Genomic DNA, 20,777 nt, shown 5'->3' with positions numbered 1-20,777 from the left:
TCCATTATACTTCTCTGGAACAAAATGATCCAAGACAACTCTGTACTTACCCAGGGTTTCCAAAATCTTTAGGACAGTAGGAATCTGAGACCTTATTAAAAAGTGAGCTGTGATAGTTGATTACATGCAAACAGATGAACACCTATGAAAAATATATCTAGAACAAGAAGCAGTATAGAATGTTTTCTTTAATGCAAAAAAGCAAACTTGATTGTCTGAAGACTTCTTCAGAATATGTGGAATTATGCTTTAATGCTTTATGCCTATCTCTCTTTCCTAAATGTTTGACTATAATCCAAACAAATTCAATCCTTCTAATGCATTTCTATGTTTTTCACCATAGACTCTAAGGCAGCATTAGGAACTTATCTCTGTTTGCCCTTTACCTTAATGGTGACATGTTAGCAAACCAGACAATATTCTATGTCAGAAATATCAAGATTTCCCATAACCTGAATTTAGTAATCCCCATGTACTTTTAGCTTCCTGACTCTTTTTACTGTCTGCATTTCAATAAGGAGTCCCTACTATCTGCTCATCACTTCTAATTACTTTTATTTTAGCCCATGTTCCTGGTTTCTGGGCCAAGAACTTTAAAGAACTATGATGTACTCTGACGAAGCATTTAATCAGGGCTGAGTAATCCAACAAAAAGCTTTTCAGGGCAGGGTGGAATATGGGAGGAACCATATTGTCTGCCCAATTATTATGTTTCCTTTCGCCAGCCCTGAAAGAGTTCCTGCAGGGACCAGAAGACCTGCCCTTTGCTTGATGGGAAGAATTCCCCAGTGAGTAGAAGCCTTGGGAAAAGGGAATGGTGGCAGAAAACAACATAATATCAAGTGAAGTAGGGAAGAAACAGTGGCAGGGAATCACACACCCTTTTCAACTCCTAAAGCTTTGGTCATAGGACTGCAAAACTCTCTAGAAATCCTTGTGGCTATGGGTGAGGGGCAGAAGAAACCTAACCATTAATTCCTAAGAGGTGTTATCAGATGCATCAGGGTTTGCCTGTAAATTTGACTACATTGCTGTGGTGCACAGAGAAATGAGTGAGGAAATATCTGATTAAAGTGTACATTGCTGCTCAGGCAACTGAATGTTGCCATAGCAATTGAGATGAAATGTGCAAAGAAGTGAGATAATTAAATCTAACCCCTTTAGTAGTTTTGATAGTCAATGCACTGCCAATAGGAAAAGTTATCTACAGTGTTAAAGATAAAACATACTCCTTGTGGAAGTTCTCCTTGCTGGTATTTTGTTGCTCTCTTTTTAAATACTTTGCTTCAGGTACCTAATTTGAATGTTCTCTTTAATAATCAAATACAGTTTTGACCTTGGTCAAAAGCCTAGGACTTTTGCTGACTTACTGTATTATGGGAAGCGTGTACACAGAATATCCAGAAAGTTTTATTCACCCTTCCTCTGCATGCAGTACAGGCAGGCCCAGGCTGGCACCTCAGGGCTTACAGTTCAATAATATCTAGAACGTGCTGCCCTCTTCAGGAGCCCGTGATCAGAAATGGGCAGTTTTGTTTAATGCTCCAGAAACTGCACTGAGCAAACACGATCTACAGGGCTGATTTTTTTTTTTTTTTTCTTTTTGACACTTGTAATGCCAGTGCCAGAGGCACTGAAGACAGTTATAACCTAAACAGACAAATCTGATTCTTCAGAAAGGAGATCAAGGACCTGTTCGCATTTCTTTAAATTTGAGAGCTGGGTGATCATACACTTACCCAGACAGTTACTTATTCAGCCAGTGAAAATAAAATCCAGGAGAAGCCTTGACTCACTTCTTCTAAACTAGTAATTCTAGCAGCAAATAACCTGTTAAACAAAATTATTTGTGTCCAAAGAGTTTGTACACTAGCCATCACACTAAACTTACTTACTTTCATCTGCTCTGCTCATCTGGAACCATCTAAGTACTTAAACTATGATTTAGTGGAACATTAAGACATATACTTAACTCTAAGCACAAGCATTGCTGCCGTGCCTTCAGGAGGACACTCGTGTGAAAGTATTGAACAACTCATGTGTCAGCCGGGTGGATTGCATACCTGGCTGATAGGTAGGGACAGGCCCACAATTTTCAGTTCATATCTTACAACACTGTAAGTTACCTTCTAGAATCTTAATAATTAAGCAGGTAAGAACTAGAGACAAAATCTTTTGTGAATATAATTCCTTTTGAAGTCAATGAGAGCTTTTGTTCATTTATGAAGTAGTGACATTTTATTGGTATACAAATAGTTTTGGAAAAAGAAAATCACAGCTTTGTGGCAAGGTGACTCAAAAGCTGTGTGGTGGGAAAGGGAACTATTACTTTGGTGAAATGAATGGATTTTTTTTGTAAGACTACCAAACAGGCAGTTGATAAATGTATACCTCACTCAAAGAGCATGTTTGCAAACTCAGAGGGCTGAGGAGCAGAAATCTCTGGGAAGCACACAGAAGCCAGTGCTTTGTGGGAGCTTGGCTCCACTGAAACAGATGTTCAAAGGATTTATTTTGAGCTTACGTGAAATATTGTTTGTTTGGCTGAGAGGGATCCTGTTTTCCTGTGTTTTATAAAGGAAGCAAAAGAAATATCCTGTGCTACATCTGAGTGAGGCACTTTGAAGGAGATGTTGCCCATCAAGAAAGCCCAAAAGCAGCTTTAAGCCACCTCTGTAGATGCTGAGATTCAGGGCTGCTACAGGCCAATGAATCCTCATGTGAGATAGAGCAGCCCTCGGGGATTGCTCTAATTTACACAAGCTTAGCCAGGCTCCTGTTTCTTGTGCTGCATGCAACCTACATTAGGTCTGAATTTCTGCAGCACTGCACGCCCTGGAAACTCCCTTTTTGCCCAAGGTAAACTCCTTGAACGGAAATCACTTCTTTACTGTACTGTGGAATTCTTCTCTATCTGGAGTCTCCCTTTTCTTTAAATACCTACAGTTCATCCAGTGGTACATGTGCTCATGGTGAAAACCTGGAATTGATCTATCACTTATTTGAGTTTTTACTTTTCCTCTTTAAAGATAATAGTCCTACTTCGACCTCAACATTTCTTTTTGTAAGTGGCTTGTAACTGCATCTCTTCGTACTAGTAACATTTTCTCAACATAATATTTAATTAAATTCCTTAATTCTCTCCCTTGCATGTTTACTTAAAGATTTAATTTTCTCAAGCAGTGAAAACAGTTAAGAATAATAAGTGGGTTTTAAGTGTTCTTCCTTTTCTGGCACAAAACTGTTTTACCTCAGAAAACTACATATGAGGCAGATTCTGTACCTAAGTCTGGCCATTTCAGGAGGAGCAAAGCTGTATTCTGTGTGAGGAATGATCACAGAATTTAGCCTACTATCCTATCGACTTTTTATTCTCAAAGTGCACAATTGGTACATATAGCACATGGAATCACAGAGAAGCTCTGTGTAGGTACTGAGTGCAAGTGATCACTCCCTCTCTGTTCAGCCTTTGGTACAGGCAATGGTAGCAGTGATTAATTTCTTTCTAAAGAAAACAGAATGGCCATGATGTCAGGTGTAAAACAGGCTGAAAGGGATGATAGGAAAGAAGGAAGTGAAGAGAGTTAACCATGCTTTCATTTTCACACCATGGTTAGAGCACGCTGATGAGGTGTGGGCTGTACTCAGTACTCCCTCGGGACCCCAGTCTGACCATTGCAAACTTAGAACTCGTGAACAATATTATTCTGAAGCAAAATGTAAAGGCTGATTAATTGTTTTAATAGTAATGGAATTTTTTCAGTACTAATACAAATTTCTCAGTGAGTTAGGAAGAAAGCCTTTAACATGTCATTGATAATTGTCTCTTCTGATCATAACCCTTTATGCTCCTCATGTTTTCTCCCACTCCATAGCAGAGTGACAGCAAGCTCCTGGTATTGTTTTTAAAAATCCAGTCACAAGTTGGATGCCAAGATCCTATGTCTGTATTTTGTGAACACTATGCATATAAATTCCAACTGGCATGCAGTTCTAAATACAGATATGCACAATAACTTGTGCTTTTTTTCTAATCCAGTACCTGCTAAGTACATATAATACATATTTGGAACTGCATTAAACTATTGGTCTATGATTTGAACATGTATTTTCATTTTTTGTTTTGATGCTGATGCACTGTTTGGCAGTTAGAATCCCTGCAGATTAGAATATAATAGCTAATAACACTTTCTTTGCTTTCCAGGGTCTTTATGGCAGAATGATGAATTCCATCTTTTCCAGAATGGTAAGCAAAAAGCTTTTTCTGTTTCTGATGACACAGAACAGAAGGTAAATTCTTGTAAGAAAGGGTTGCCAAATTGCTGGAGAACTAACTGTACTGTACAATTTCATAATTATATGGATTATACAGCTGAAAATATTTGAATATTCAAATCCTGTAAGCTACCTAGAAAAGATTTGCAGAACATTATGCCAATTACTCAAAAGAAAATATGGGAGGATTTACATCCTTGTTAGAAATGTTGATGACCACAGAATGCCCAACTGTTCATTTTTAAGAGCAACTATTTGTAATGTATAAATTCCCTTAAATATAACTATCTCTCTTCTTTAGGCTGAAAAGGGGTGGCTTTCATAGTGTGTTGCTATTTGAACTGTATAAAATTGATCTTTATTTATGTTTCACTAGAGCTTTGCTGTATGTGTGAATTTAAAAATGTGCAGCTTACAAACACAGACATCACTTCTGCATGCTATCATGTTGTTCTAAAAAGATGGTTTCATCTTTCATTTTTTTTTTATGGCTGAAAAAGGCAGCATTTATTTTGCCCCTTGATCATAACATCTTTACAATCAAATAATAATAAAAAATCCATTATACTGTATGTGTAAAGGTCATCCTAAAATAACACTTCTGAACAAACTACTGAATCCTATGAGTACATTGCTGAGGAGAAATGTTTTCCAGCAGGTCTTGGGCATTCACTTTACAAAAAATATCCTTTCCCACTACATAAAAATGTAGTATGAAATCAACATAAAACCATCATGAAATGAAACTACTGTGGAAGCTAAAGTGGAAAGAAATGTTACTTGAAAAATATCTCACTGGAGCACAAGTTCTGACTTAAAAAGTGCTTCTTAGTGTTACACTTGAAAGATCTTCCATCTCATCCCAAAAAGAACTCAAAACTCCATAAAAAAAGTAGATTATTCACAAAATCGAATGCATCAGAGTTTAAAACAATGATTTGAAATATGTGGGACTGATTTTTTGCTGTATCTGATAGGAACACTATCAAAATGTGTTCAAAAAAACCAATAGCAAAACACAAGTTTTATGATGACCTTTAAGAATTATTTCTGATCAATGTGGAGGGTTAGTTGTTCTTTGAAACTTTTTTTCTAGGAAAGTAAAACCTGCAGGTGAAGCTGTTTTGATGCTTGGTTTTGATCTGTAGCTCTACCCCTCGGATAATAGCAATGAGGTTTGCTTTGGCAAGGTCTGAAATGCACTTTTACCTGCCTGCTCAGAGGGAAAGAATGGGGTATTTCAGAACTATCATGCCTGCAGATCCTTCAGGGGCATATCTGTGATTAAAGAAAGGGAAAAGTCATGTTAAACTAGGGGTGGGGGGGACATAAAAAAGAAAAATAAAAGAACAGTCCAAACAGGCATGAGAACTACATTTAACCTCTTTCATCCACAAACATAAAAATGTTCAAGAAGAACTCAAGAGTCATTTTTAATCTAAGAGATTAAGTGTGTGACAGTTAAGTATGTTTGGGATTAAACCATCAAAGGGCCTGCCTCCTCTGTGTCTATTTGCCTGTTAGCAGTGGGCCCTTGGCACAAGGATTGTACGTAGGTTGCAGCCACAGACAGACACTTGTACTGCATACACCCTTCTCTGCAATGTTCATTAGACAAAAATATTGTCAGAGGTAAGTGTTTACCAGCAGCTTTAGTTCTCCTTAAAACCATTTTAGCCTGAGGCTGATTTTGTGAAGAAGGTTTGGGGGAAGGGAAGAAGAGAGACACAGTATTTCATTTTTTCATGAAAACAAATGTGTTCAGCCAGTATCCTGATCTGAGGTAATTTTTAACTATGAATTTGTGTGTTAAGTGAAATTATAATTATTTTTATTTTAGACCAAATGCCAAATGTGTGATTTATACTATAAGTGAAACAGATAGGACAAAAGCTTGGACTTTAGGGTTACTTCAACAGAGACAGTAATATCTTATTTTGGTTAGAATTAATTTTTATACATATAAACATGTATACCTCAATAAATTTTCTCTCCCTGCTCAGGAGACTAGGGTTACTCTGTTGATTATGGATTTCCTTTATGTAAATATTATTTCAAATATAAATATATTTTCAAGTTGGGTATCTTCTGTTTAAGGAATGGGAAACTGAGCTTCGTCACATTACTTCCTTTTAACATGGCAAAGCTTTCTCTAATCTCAAAACCAAGATAAATATCACAGGATAAAATAAATTGTTGAATATATAATTAATATAGCTTTAAGAAAATACTCTTACCTTCTCATTTCTAACTCTACCTCTGCTTAATGTAAGAAGATTAAATGCACATTACTATGAGCAGTCATAACATCAAGATTTTAATCTAAAAATGGACTTTTTTCTATATATGTTAATAAATGATCTGTTGCCTCAAATTATTCCTAAATATGTGCCATTTTGTGGTAGCATTTCATCAAATATATAAACATTTTCTCATAAATTTTTAATTCCACAAGTTTTAATATATGGAAAGTCATGTCAGATTAACTGAGAACATAAAAGGCCCACTAACACACACGGAAGACAGCTGCAGCTAAAAACAGAAGGAGACAAAAAAATAGTTCTCACTTTCTTCTCAATTAAAACTCTGCAATTATTCTTTGAGATTATAGATCTCTATTGGGATTCTGGTTATACAGAACTTTTTGGTTCATTTCACAGGAATAATATTCATCTTAATTAGCAAAAACAATTGATGGGCTTTTCTCTTTTTTCAAGAGGGAGTTCACTTGGTGTTCTGATTACGAGTAGTAGATTATCTTGATAAATTAAAAGTTCTTGTCTTTCTGAACAGCAGCTGAATATGTTAGCTGTCCTCAGCCTTGTAGCTTCTTTGTTAGACATCACCTTGTTGAGACAGAATGACTTACTTGGAAAGTGGTTGACCCGATTTTTTGTCTGGCACCCTAGCATTGCTGGGCATTGTGCCAAGATGGATTCTGTCGCTATTTATGACTACATTCAAGGTTCTACTATGCAAATCACAACTATTAGCCAAAAAAGCAGAGCAGATTTGATTCTAAATATTTCCATAGCTCACAAGGTCAAAGCATTTGTTTTCACAATTTTAAAATGTAGTTGTGTAAGTAATGATCAGTAATTTTTGAAGAGATTGTCACCTTTAACATTTTATTTAGACTGATTTAGGCAGTACATAAACATTTTTCCTCATGTGCTACAAAATACTTTTATGGAGCACAGGAAGAAGAGACATGAGCTGAAGTGAAAAAAAATGTGTCTCATTTTATCTGTATGTGACCAGCTTAGCCACACCACACAGAATTACAGTTAAGGAAAGTAAAAGGAGGATGAACTGTGACAAAACATCTTTGGAGAGTGCAGCCTTCCTCCGAGGTCACCCTGATGCAGCTGCCTGAGGGAATGGCACAGAAGGGCAAGGACCAGGAGCCTGCCCTGCCCACAGTGTGGGTACACCCACATTGCCTGGCCTGAAATCAGGCCTGAATCCCACACCAGTCCCTAGGCAGGCTGTATTCACAATTATTTTTGCCAGACCTAAACTCATCCAGCATCTCTCTGGTGGACTGTGCTTGCAGGCAGGTACAGGGCACAGTGGCCCCATAGAGCTGCTCTTGCATCACACACTGAAATGGTGGTGCTGGGTGCTGGACTTCAGCTTGGAGATTTCTGTGGGGTTTGGTGTCCTCCCCCCATTCCCATGACATTCAACCCCCACTGAGACTGAAAAGTAAAAGTTGTGTTAATTTCAAAAGGAGGTAGTGCTACAGAAGTTATTTGGGATAGGTTTGCCATTTGCTCTCCAGTGTCCATCCTGGTTTGAATCCTTTGGTAGGCATTGCTATCATCCTGCAGAGAAGCTGTTGTTTTGTCTCAGTTCTACAAAGTAATAGTGAAAACATATTTACAATACTAGCACTGGTATATGTTATGTAGTAAGAACTGTGTCTACAGAAAATTGAAATGTGATTTAAACACATATAAAAATGATTACTCGTAAGCAGAAATTGAAAAGAGGTTATGTACACAAGTTGTTACAAGATGGATTTTAAAAAGACATATATCTCTACCATATCCTAATTTCCTGACAAACCTAACAAAAGCATTAATAAACCTTACACATGTATCAACAAACTTACCTATTAAAAATACTCAATTACAAAATAATAATTCCATTCATCCAACACCTAAAGATTCTTCAGCAATATAATACAAACAGGCAATAGGTAATAAATAATATAGAATATAGAGGCATGGGCATAATGATAATATAGACTATATATAGTAGTCAATATAGTAAATTGAGATATTTCCACTTAAAGAAAAGAGAAGCAGATTTAAAACCAGGCAGAGTCTGTTTTCTAGTAGGGGTTTGGGCATACATTGGATTAGATCCTCAGACAGAACCTGAGGTAGGAGCACATGTGCCTTCATCAGACAAGCATCCATCACATAACACCAAGGGTGGATAAAGGCTGCTTAATTTATTGATTGTAATATAAAATAATTAACAAGGCTGAACCACTGGTTCAGAGAATTTCTTTGACTAAAATAAAGGGTTAACACAAAAAACCTAAACCAGTTAATTGTTTTACCAGTTTGCCCTGTCAGTCAGCAGTTTTCTTTATAGTTGTAAAACAAAAAGCATTTTTTAAATATTCTATTGAAAAAGAATCTGAGTGTGAGTTACCAGTGGCTGAGCATAGTTTTCATTTGTGCAATGCTTTTTATTCATCACCTGAGTTCTGTGGGTTGTGGTGAAGTAATGTTTTCCAGCAGAAGGGAAAGAATTACAGGAGAAATTTGAATCAGTGCAGAATAAGGCCAATTAAGATAAAGTAATTGGTCAAAGTCTGATTTCTTTGTTTTACTTACCATCCACTCAGAGCAGGGCTCATTGATCTTAGTGAGGTTACTTCCTTTACAAACTGCAGGGCTGAGAATGTAGGGCTTCCCTCAATCATCTGTAACAGTACAACCCCGTAATTCCAACAAGGTGTGAAAAAGGCTTCCAACAAAGTAGGGAAGATATTTTAAAGTAGGACAAAAAAATGTAGGTTGAATTGAGAATATGGAGATTTTCCATCAAATTCATAGGATTTGTACAAAGAAGTAGAATTTGATCCCTACTAATACAATACAAAGCCTTGGAATTTATTCATTGTTAAACTTCTGTGCTTTAGCCAATTCTTTTTTTAAAGAGTCCCTTTTCCAATGGGAGTCACAGAGCCCTGTGTTAAGGTAAACATTAGCAACTCTGTCCACAGGCAAACCTAAATAATACTCAAGAAACTAAATCCAAGACATTAGTGATAAAAATACTTAGCATGTATTTGTTTCCTGGGAGCCTACATGGAAATTGAATTCCGCTGAGCTGCACTCACACAGAACAGAATTCAATTAAAAAAAATCCACCTGAATTCCATGCTGTGAAAAGCCCTTGCAAATTTATTTTAGGGACTTCGGGTGTGGAGCCTGGACACAGTTTTATTTTATTTTTTAATGGAATCAGCCTTAATGTCTAAGGTTATTCTTTACTTGCCTCTGCTGAACAGTTTTCACATATAAGCCAACGGAGGACAACTAGTTATTAAAGAAGTCAGCAGGTGTCCTGTGCTCTGAAACATATTAAATAAAGAACTCAACGGGATCATGTTGACTGTGAGCTCCACAAAGAAATTAAATAATGAAGACAGCAGCTCTTCAACGAAGCCAGGTTTTCATAAGTATAAAAGTCTTATCACAAGGTTGAAAGTTCTCCTACATGTTTTTACTGGAATTTCTATTCTGGAATTTTCTGAAAATGGGCAGTCTATAGATTTGAGACACTAAAGCTTTCTGACCAGAATCTTGTGCAATAGAGAGAGATTGGAGTGGCAGGAACTGAATAGTCCAAATCTGCTCTTCTCTTCATACTTCCATTGTTCAACAAAAAAGCCATTGCAAAATGGCCCTGTTATCATTCTCAAGTTTGTTGAAGTGTCTTACCCATGTCAATATTAATATGAAACACTCCTGCAAAATACAAAAAAAAAAAAAACAAAACAAGAAGGGGTCCATTGTATTTTTAGTTAATATTTTTTCAATGTATGAAGTCTTCCAGCCACAGAAATACAGTCCCGTTTTAAATTTAAATATCTTTTTGCATAAGATAACTTTAAACCTTATTAGAAAGGTTAAGAACTAATATAAACACAATTTTGAACTTCCTATTTAGTCTGAGTTGTTGAGTAATTGCACCAGACAACTGTTTTTGGAGTGTCTTTAATATAAGGAATTACACGATTTATTGGGTGTTAATGTATTAAAAATTCTGTCATGCAGTAATTGTTTGAAGAAAATTGACAATTAAGAAACCTAACTAAGTTTCTTTTTGAAGAAAAATTAAACTTAATTTAATTCTCTTTGGAAAAATAGAAGTTGACTTCAATAGAAGTAGGTCTGGGCAACTCAGAGTTGATTGGAAAATAAATTATCCTAAGTGCATCCAGACTCACTGAGCATCTTTTAGAAACAGAGTGTTCATAATGAACCCAAGTCTTCTGACAGCTTAATATGACTTTAAAATAACTAATATGAAAAAATATTGCAAAACCTTTGTTGACCAGGTGTTTTCCCTTTTTATCAATAAAATATATTCCTGTAATGGCCATCCCATGCTCTGTCATTAAAATGTGAGTTTTCCTTTCAGGTGCTTTGTCTCAGTCATATGGAATTCTCATCTGCAGTTTTTACCTCCAGCCTCCCAAGTTAATCACTCAGGGCTTCTTGAAGAACAGTTTGCTGCAAATGCAATTCCACAATCTGGGCCTCAGTGAGTTAGTGTGAATTTATCAAAGCAATTAAAAACTTCTCCAAAACTCCCCACTAATTTTAATACAGGATTACACATTTCCCTATATTTGTGATTTCTAAGTTAATGTTGTTGTTGAGAAAAAGTATATTTGCAGGGCTGTGGATATGGTCTTGGTTCAGCAGAAGTTTGCTGACCTAGACCTGTGTGTTTGCAGAAGAGGGGCCTCAGCTTATGTTAAGTTATGGGTGAAAAGTACAAAGTTCTGATGGCCTGATGCCATTCATTCCTACCAATAATTTATTCCATATCCATACTCATTTTTTCAGGAAGGAAACAAACAATTCTCCAATACTAATTCTTCCCTAGACACAAAGTTGAATTAATTAAAGTGTTTGCCAATCTCTTGTAGTCAGGCTGATGCCTCATGTATGGGTACTTGGTTAACAGAAAAATTTCCCAGAAAGTTCAGAGGAAACCACATTTGTCCACTTACATGCACTTCAGCCTCAATGTATGATGAAAAATATTTTCCCTACCATCCTTTCATTCCAGTTACCATCGCCAGATCCCCCAGAAAAAATATCCATAGCGATCTTATGTTTCCTTAAATGAGATATGTGCACATGAGTCTGCCTGGGTCAGGAATGGTACCAGAGCTCCATGAGAGCAGGCCAGGGCCCAGTGAGGATCCCCTGTAAGGGGCCATGTGCTGCAGGGCCAGGGGGCACTGCTGGGCCCCATGGCTGAGCCTGGAGCAGCAGCCGGGCTGGGCACTCCCAGTGCCTAATGCTGCAATCCCACATCTGACACAGAGCAGGGCTGTGGGAGCTCACCCTGGGAGATCCCTTGAGTGATGGCAATCCCTAAGCGTGTTGGAAGAGTGAGTGACCAAATAAATTGAATTCATTCAATCACTTTCAAGACATGTCATCCTTCTGTAGCATTTTGATCCCATGCTTGAGTAAATGTATGATTAAATTTTTATTAAAAGGCAATGCTCCCGTTTTAATGATGGTTAATTATATATAATTAAAATGAAAGGATTAATAATATTAAACATTTCATCAGAGGTAAAGATAAATATAAATACATATATTGTAGTATGATTTAATGTGAGTGTATAATATTGAGCCTATATTATCTTCAATGCAGTATGTAAAATAGAAAATGAAAAAAATAATACATGAAATAATAATATATTCCAGGTACTATGTAAAATAAATGTCTGGTTTATTACTTCTACCGTCATAAAATCCATTTGATTTTTGGAGTGCAATATGCAAAGAACAGTTGAAGTAGTTGTAAAAATTCTTTTAAAAAGTCCCTATTAAATAGATGCATACACTTCCTTACTATGTCACCTTTCCCTGTGAAAAGTTAATTACAATGGTAAATGACCTACATTTTTGACCACAGAGTCATAGATTACAATGTGGAAATACCTCATTTCTAGCTAACATTGAATCCATACATCTTTAGAGGCCTAGCTTCTGATTTTCAGAATCTTTGAAACAGACCTTAAATATTCATCCACAGGGTGTTTTTCCTGCATTGCTTATATCTGACAGATCTAATCTCATTTTGACTCTTTTAAAAACCTTCAGTGTTTAGTGTCACAACAACACAACTTGGTCTCTACCCATAGATACACCTTGTTTTAAACAATAATATTCATTTCAGTTGTGACTTCTGCCATTAGATACAGTGCATCTGTAAAAAAAAAAAATCTCCAGATGTAAAATGCTGTGAATACACAGAAACTCTGTTCTGTAAAATGCTGTGCCTTTACATAGTGTAATAAGCTGAGAAATGTGTTAGCTTTTTAAATAATTCCTTTAAACTGCATAGTTTTAAATCACAGAGATGTTTTGGATTCTGCAAACTATAAGGAACTAGCATTTTTCTAACAAGATCTTAAGGCCCTCAAGAATTTTAAGGATTTTTTATAAACCTCAGTATGCATTTTTTTAGCTAGATTTTGGCACTGTTTCATTGTAACTCCAGTACAACTCAATCGGTTTATTTTATAATTAAAAGCAAGGAAATAGTAACAAAAATACATAATGTATGGTACTCGTGTTTATAATAGAAACATCCATAAAGAAAGAAACATGTTCTAACTCTTCTCATTACCCCAAAGGGAATTGCATCTTTAATCACACAAAGCACAACAGCTTTCTAATTTTGTTTAAAGTGTTTCAATACTTACAAAAACCAGATCAGGTTATTGTAAATCTAGAGCAAATTAGAATCATTGGCCTCTGCTCAGCTGTATTCAAGAATACTATGTAAATCATAAATTTAATGGCATACTGAGACACACATCTGTTTCTATTTTGTAGAAGTTAATAATCTAACTTCAGAGTATTTAAACATTACTTTCATTAACTGGAAAATTGTGAAAAATAGAGACTGCTGTTAAGTCATGTGTTGCAGCATTTTGCTCAGGGAAATATAAAAGCTGCAAGTCTGTACAGTAAAGCCTAAGTTTCTAAGAGATGTGCCATTGTCTGCTTTGTGACCTTGCAGCTCCTCTGTTTACCAGGGAAAACTTACACAAACAGAGCTGCATTGCTGAGTAGAATCTGCACCTGCAGTAGGTTCCAGTTTGTATTTTTAGTAGCAAATGCCTTTCACAACAAGGAATAGTTGGTGCCTGAATTCCCTAAACTTATATAGATAATGACCTAATGGCTTTTACTATAGTTAGCATTCTAAATCCAGGTAAATAACCTGCAGATCAATATACATATCACAACTGATTTTATTTTTGATGTTAGAACTGATAAAAATGCTGCACTGAATAAATCAATTCCCAGTACAGAGTTATTTTTATAAAACTTACTTTTTGGTCTAGTGTGTACTCTGTCATATAAGTTGTTTCATAATAAAGTTCTTATTGAAAATTTTAATAGTTTATTAATATCTTACGCTATATCACAAATGAGGCATCATGCACAATATATTTAATTTGAAAAGAACCAGTTGTGTGTGATTTGTTAGAGACACATCAGTATTTTCAACTTTTTTGTTGTTGTTGTAAAGACAATAGTTTTATGTATAAAAGTTATGTCTCAAATGTAATTTCTAACAGATTTTTTTCTCTTCAAATAATCTCTTTATTAGAAGACACCCAATCTTTGGGAAGTCAGATGCCACTTATGTGCTGTTTCTCTTGTGCTAAAATTACCTGTGGTAGTAGATACTTTGCATTAGAGCTTAGGGTGCATAAAGCTGAATGGGATTTATGTAAATAACGTATGAATATGTATCCCACCTTTTACCAGTGCTAATTTCAATGAACTGTATTTGAGAGGGAATTATATTAATATATACAACTGATAGGAAATTTGCACATTAATTTTACTGTCAACAAAAATTCTGATGAAAGCAAATTAAACTGACATAGCCATATAGAGAAGCAACAGGAAGAGAAAACCGAAAGGCAAAACATGGTGCAATGCAAATTTGTGGTTTATTCTTGAGTAATATTCAGTGCTTGTATATGCAGAAATTCTGCCATTCCTGTGTAAATACATACAGGGTTATCACTTTGCTTTCCAACACTGTCATAAAAATTTAAGTGTCATAATGATATATTAAAAGGTACTATGATCTTCCAGATATAATACAAAAAGATAATATTTTGGTGCTGAGTAGTCAACAAACAGCAGCCTGTGCTCACAGTGAGGTGAAGAATAGCATCTTAAATAATTATTGAATACATTTTATTTTTTATAATTAGCAGTAGTACTAAGCAGTCAGTCGATGTTCCTCAAAACAGGAGCATGGTACTAATGTCATTCTTAGACTGCAGTGTTTTTAGGAAGGCGTAGCCATACCTTCAATCAGATTCAAGTCTATTTGTCAAAAACATTGAGGTCTGTCAAAAGTAAATGATCATTTAATTAAAGAAAAAAAAGGTGGAATATCTTTGATCCCTATACTTAGTGATATTAATTCGCTGTGCTGCAGGTGTTTGTAATATATAACAAATCATTACCCAAGCAGAGGCTTTTACAGGCGGTTTCAGTGAAGGAAAATGACTGTTCTTTACGGCTGCCAGAGTTACACCTGGCAATGTAACACAAGCACAACAAAATGTGAACTAGAAGATGTAAGCCTGGGAACAAATCTGGGTCTCCCTCTCCGTGCTCTGCTGGTGTCAGCTGAGATGGATTGCAAAGCAGTGCCGCTGTACGGAGTCAGTGGGGAGGGGAGGGAGACTGAATTTGCTGCTGTGTCTGGGCTCTCTGACCAGTGATCCATGATGCATCTCTGGTATCTGCTCCAGAGGGAGCCAATCACATAACTTTCACCATTTCAATGGCAATCAGTAACAAGAGGAAAAAATATAATCTTATTAAAAAATATAAGGTACCAAGTCCTTGTGTTAAACCACACAACAAAATCAAAGCAAGTATATCCAATCAACTGAGGTTAAAGCACTTCCAGACTGGCATGAGGAACTGATGGGTAGAACCAGGTAACTGTATGCAAAGAACAACTAAAAACTGCCTTGATTAAATCTACCAATAGAAAATTCTAAATTAAAAATTGAACATTTGCTCTAACAGAATAACACATATTGAGACATGGGGAAAACAGCAAAAGGGAGCTGAAATATGCAAGTTTGGAAGCAAGTATGTCTCTCATGCCCCATCTTTTGGTAAGGGAAACTTGAAAGTTGCAATCATGAGGTGAGGAAGTCCCAGTGGGAGGTTCTTTTCTGTTCATGATTGATTGTGAGCACCTTGTCCTTTCCTGTTCATAACCTCTTACCGTATCTCTCAACTTGATTATTATGACTATGGACCAGGTTTTCATGTAGGCAATATATAGAATTTCTGCAACTTGACTCCTAAAGAGAAACATGGAAAGAATTTAAGCCATTAAGTTTAAAGACTACTCTGCTTAAATGCTGCCTACCTGGGGAAGATGTCTATGCTCAACAGGCGCTTCCATGTTTTTTATATCAAATTTTCCTGCAGCTGTAATACTCATCAGGCCAAATACTGCTTCAGTCAAGATAAACCAGACTAAAGAGCTCTGCACTTATATTATACCTAAGGTTCTGTGTAAGACAAAGCTAAAGTTAAAGGTGACAGTCAAACTCTAAGAGCATCTGATACCCATGAATGCAGTTAGTCTGCCATAAACCCAGCAGCAGTCATCCCTTTCTTTTAAAGGTGTAGCTTTATTCTACAGCTAGCATTTAGAGACTTGTCCAGTGTATGAAACAGGGTCAGTTCTCTCCTCTGCTTGAAGGGTTTCAAATGCACACTTCTCACCAGCTAAACAATTCTCTAACCCACAACCTGACTGGAGATGGAAATATTCTCCACTTGTCCTGTTGGAGCCTTGCACCAGGCAGTAAATGATTCATGATTCACTGTACTAGAAAGTGAGAACACCAGAGGGAACATGACTCTGTAGCTTAATGATTTGGGCAATCAACCAAAATGGGGAGACCTCAGTTCTGGTTGGTGGTCCAAGAATTTGATGTCTTTTTTCTCATAACTTCTCAAGACTGTAAATTTAACCTTACCCCTAATGTAGGCACCTAAATCTTTATGGGTTTGTAAAGCTGTTCACATCTCCTCAAATGAGAGGTCTGTTCCATCAAGAATATGGATTTTAACAGTACAGATTAAGCGAGGTGTTTGGGTAAGAAGAGAAAAGCCTTCATGGATTCATATTTGCAAATGCAATGGTTTGCCATTGAATTCTTTGTTTATCTTTTTTGCATTACCTTTCATTTTGTGATACAGGAACAACAGAAGAGTGGCCAGAAACCTAGGTAATATGATACTTAAAAGCACTGTGTAATAAATGTAAGTTAGAGATTGGAATCCAGAGGCAATTGGAATTTGATAAAGCAAATTATTGCTATTCTTTTATATTGACCAGGAGGGTTGCAAGAGGTAAGGGGAGATGATGAGAATATGCTGAGACCACCACACATGCCAGTCTGAGTCATGGGGTACTTCTCTCACTCAAATTACAGAGACTGAGCAAAGTCATAGCAAATTGTACAATATAGTTGTGTAAAGGGGAGGAGGAGAAGGAGCTCCCTGTCTGTCAGGCAAAACTGTATTTATTTTAAATAGAAAAATCTATGTAATTTCTTAGTATTCTCTTGGGCTTCTGTCCTTAAAACAAATAAAACAAAACATATTTTTGTTGCCCAGATGCAGAATGCGTGCCTATACAGATATAGCAGTTGGAGAAAAGGGAACCTAGAATGTGCAAACCTATTTGGAGAATTGGGATCTCATGACATATCTCCTTCCCCAAAAGCTCAGCGCTGCAGTTCCTTTCCTGTATGATCATTTAAGCTCCAGTGCTGAGCTTTTCATATGAAAACAGGGAATTGCATTCATTTCTTTTTTAAGTGTGTCCTGCTACATTACTCCTAACAGCTCAATCTTGAAAACTCTTTGGCCTTTGTAAATGCCTGCAGCATGAAACTGTAAACTTTTCTCCACCAACATACATCCAAAATACCTGAATTCCAAAGGAATGTATTTCTTCAGTAACATTGAGCTCCACTGCTCCCCCAAATTTACCTCAGAGAGTGGAGAGGTAACTGAAAAATATGGCATTAAAAACTGCATCTAAATACACTGGCAAAAATCATATTGATCTCTTCTAATTTATTAATGTGAGACAAAAATTAAGTTTCAAAATATGAGTTAATATGGCATACACATGCTTTTGTTTCATAGCTGCATTTTCTCTGAACAAGGTTGTTTCTAATATTACTTAATTAAACAAAATTAAATTAATTTCTAAGAAACAAGAGAAAACAGCTTTGTTGAATAAAATGATCTTCATTTTCTTGAAGCTATTTAAATTAAAAACATGCGTCTCTACAGTTGGAAAAAAACCATCCATGGTTAAAATGTTTGAAGCCCATCAATCTCTTTAACCACACAGCTAATGTGTTCCTTCTGTTTTCTTTGAATGAAATCACCATGAGTGGTTAGATGTTGATTTAACATAAAGCAAGTGGAAATGGGTGTTTCCTTAGTCATGTGTAGAATTTATTTTTAAAAACAATTAGCAAGTGTTATGAATAAGTCAATGATTTTGTCATTTCGTAAATAATGATATAGATTATGAGTCATTAAAATTGATTACTGAAGTAAACTATGCAAAATGCAAATTCGTATTACATTTATTTGTTAGAAACAGCTGCAGAATTCTCTTATTTTATTGATGGGTTTCATTTTTTTTCCCCAAGTGACACTAAAATCAATTACTTAGTTTAAAACACCGGTAATTGTCAAGATATATTTCCAAACTTTTAAGGCAATACATTGGATATTTCCTATTATGGGTTGCATCATTCACAGTTTATTTATATGAATTTGCCTGCAAAATTAATTGGGGACTTTCCTAAATAAAACAAGCAAATTTTTTTCTTTTCTGTTTTATGTTAAAATGGTAAAATCATTTAATGGTTTGTTACTTTTCCATGGGAAAGAAAATGAAGTCTTTACATCATAGCAATTAAACTGTGTCTTTATACCAGTGCACCAATTTTAGCTGATAATAATGCATACCCATATTTACTACCTCTTCTGTCAGTCTTTGCCAACATTACATCTAATTACAGGTTCATTGATACGTTATTCACAGGAGTACAGACAGATAAGAGGAAATGTCAGTCGCTAGTATTTAAAGTTCAGTCATAAAACTCCAGTAGTAAAAAAATAGGTTGCATAAAATCTGTGTAAACCATTACTCATGGGGGAACTGACACTTAGGGCAATACAAAATATTATTTATCAAGGTACTGAAACATTTTAAATTAACCTTTTTAAGAATAGGCAGATGTAAAATGCAATTCTATGACCAAAAAAAAAAGAAGCTAAAGCAGCCTATAAGATCATATTACAGACATCATGATTTAGCCAATTTTTGCCACAAGTTAAATCATCTTTTTCAGATGCATCTCTTTCAAGTACACAGCTGACAGTTTCAATCTTTTCCAGTTGTTACTGTCCTACACATGGTCCCTGGAAATGCTAATTGATGCACAATTGTTGTGATTATTTTAAAAATTGCTATAGATCTGCTTTTTAGTTTTTCAAGGACATCATCCAGCAGATTAATGAAAGTAACTGGAGAGCAATACACACAAAATATACACCTTAACATGAAATATTACAAATTTAACATTAGTCAAAGAGTGGGGATAAAATATCACAAAATATTTGGATAAGAATTTCACATTTCTTCTGGTGTTTTCGAGCTAGATATTTTGCACTGTTGCAGCAAAGCAAGATTTTAAGGAAAATCTACTTGTCTCTACTTGTCTGTATGGAATAGGATTAATATTTATAGGAATATGTCAAAAAGCAAATAGTAGGAAGCCATAATGGTGGAAAATTGATTTGTTATAATTCCTTCTTACATATTAATATTCAAATCTGGCTATAATTGTGGCTGAGTAAAAACTAAAGGATCAGATTTACGTATGCTGTGAGTACATGTGTGTACAATTTTTCTTGTAAAGAAACATATGCTGATTCATGTGAAGTGAAATTAATAATTTGAATAATAGTATTATACTTGCCAAAACAATATACACCTCTGCCAGGTATTCTTATATCCTAATGCAGTTTTAATGAGAATTAATAGAAACATGTGTTTTTGAAACAAATGCTAAAAGGTCTCTGCATTTTTAGCAATTGTTTAAAACTCAGTTTTACAGCAGCCATTGTAAAAGAGTTGTAAAACTCCATCGCTGCATGTAGAAAGAAATATGATTCCAGAAGTTTTTGATGAAAAGAGGGAAAATGAACTTCAGTCCTACATTTGAATCCACATAGGTGAATTCACTTTGACTTCTGCAAATATTAGCACAAAGCCTAGTTCTGCAGTTCTTTTCAATCTTTCTGTAGGCAGAAAAAAAATTAGAGAACCCAACAGAGTTTTTTTTTGTTGCAAAAAGAAGAACTTCTCTCTCTCATGTCCTCTCAAAGGAGAACCATCAACCCTAGATAATTCTTGTATTATCGACAGTTTTCTGGCTAAATCCTGTTCTCATCAACTAAGCAAAAGTCTGTTAGCTCAGGGGTATCACTGCTTATCTGCAATTACATGAAAGAACGAAAAGAAAGAATGAAAAGAAAGAAAGAAAGAAAGAAAGAAAGAAAGAAAGAAAGAAAGAAAGAAAGAAAGAAAGAAAGAAAGAAAGAAAGAAAGAAAGAAAGAAAGAAAGAAAGAAAGAAAGAAAGAAAGAAAGAAAGAAAGAAAGAAAGAAAGAAAGAAAGAAAGAAAGAGAAAGAAAGAAAGAAAGAAAGAAAGAAAGAAAGAAAGAAAGAAAGAAAGAAAGAAAGAAAGAAAGAAAGAAAGAAAGAAAGAAAAAGAAAGAAAGAGAAAGAAAGAAAAAGAAAGAGAAAGAAGGACTTGTTAATGATAAAATTTAGAACTTTGGTAAAGTCATAGCAAGTCAATATATATGTCTTTATAGTTCTATGACCCTCCTTTTAAGCATGTTTCTGTAACAGATGCATCCAGTCCTTTCAATGAAAATTAGCTTCTAATAAAATACATTAAAATGCCTGTATAATTTAATTCCACTAGAAATGCATAAGGGGTTATTGAGGGTTTATTCAGGTGTTTATAAGGATAGCAAGAAAGGGCAATTGGCTATATTAGGAGTACACCAAGAACTTAATAGAGACTCTGCCCTTTTGCTATAAGTTGCTCTCACA

At 35.5% G+C, this 20,777-nt stretch overlaps 1 protein-coding gene across 1 annotated transcript in view; it reads left to right on the top strand.

Annotated features, from left to right (window-relative positions):
* ADGRL2 (adhesion G protein-coupled receptor L2) overlaps positions 1–20,777 on the top strand; it is a 204,587-nt gene that overhangs the window by 25,433 nt on the left and 158,377 nt on the right. The window contains exon 2 of the mRNA XM_077182315.1: positions 4,205–4,246. The gene's annotated coding sequence lies outside the window, so the exon portion shown is untranslated. The remainder of the gene's footprint in view (positions 1–4,204; positions 4,247–20,777) is intronic.

Source organism: Agelaius phoeniceus, chromosome 8, assembly GCF_051311805.1.
Source record: "Agelaius phoeniceus isolate bAgePho1 chromosome 8, bAgePho1.hap1, whole genome shotgun sequence".
NCBI classification, from domain to species: domain Eukaryota; kingdom Metazoa; phylum Chordata; class Aves; order Passeriformes; family Icteridae; genus Agelaius; species Agelaius phoeniceus.
This window is presented reverse-complemented; position numbering and strand designations above follow the sequence as displayed.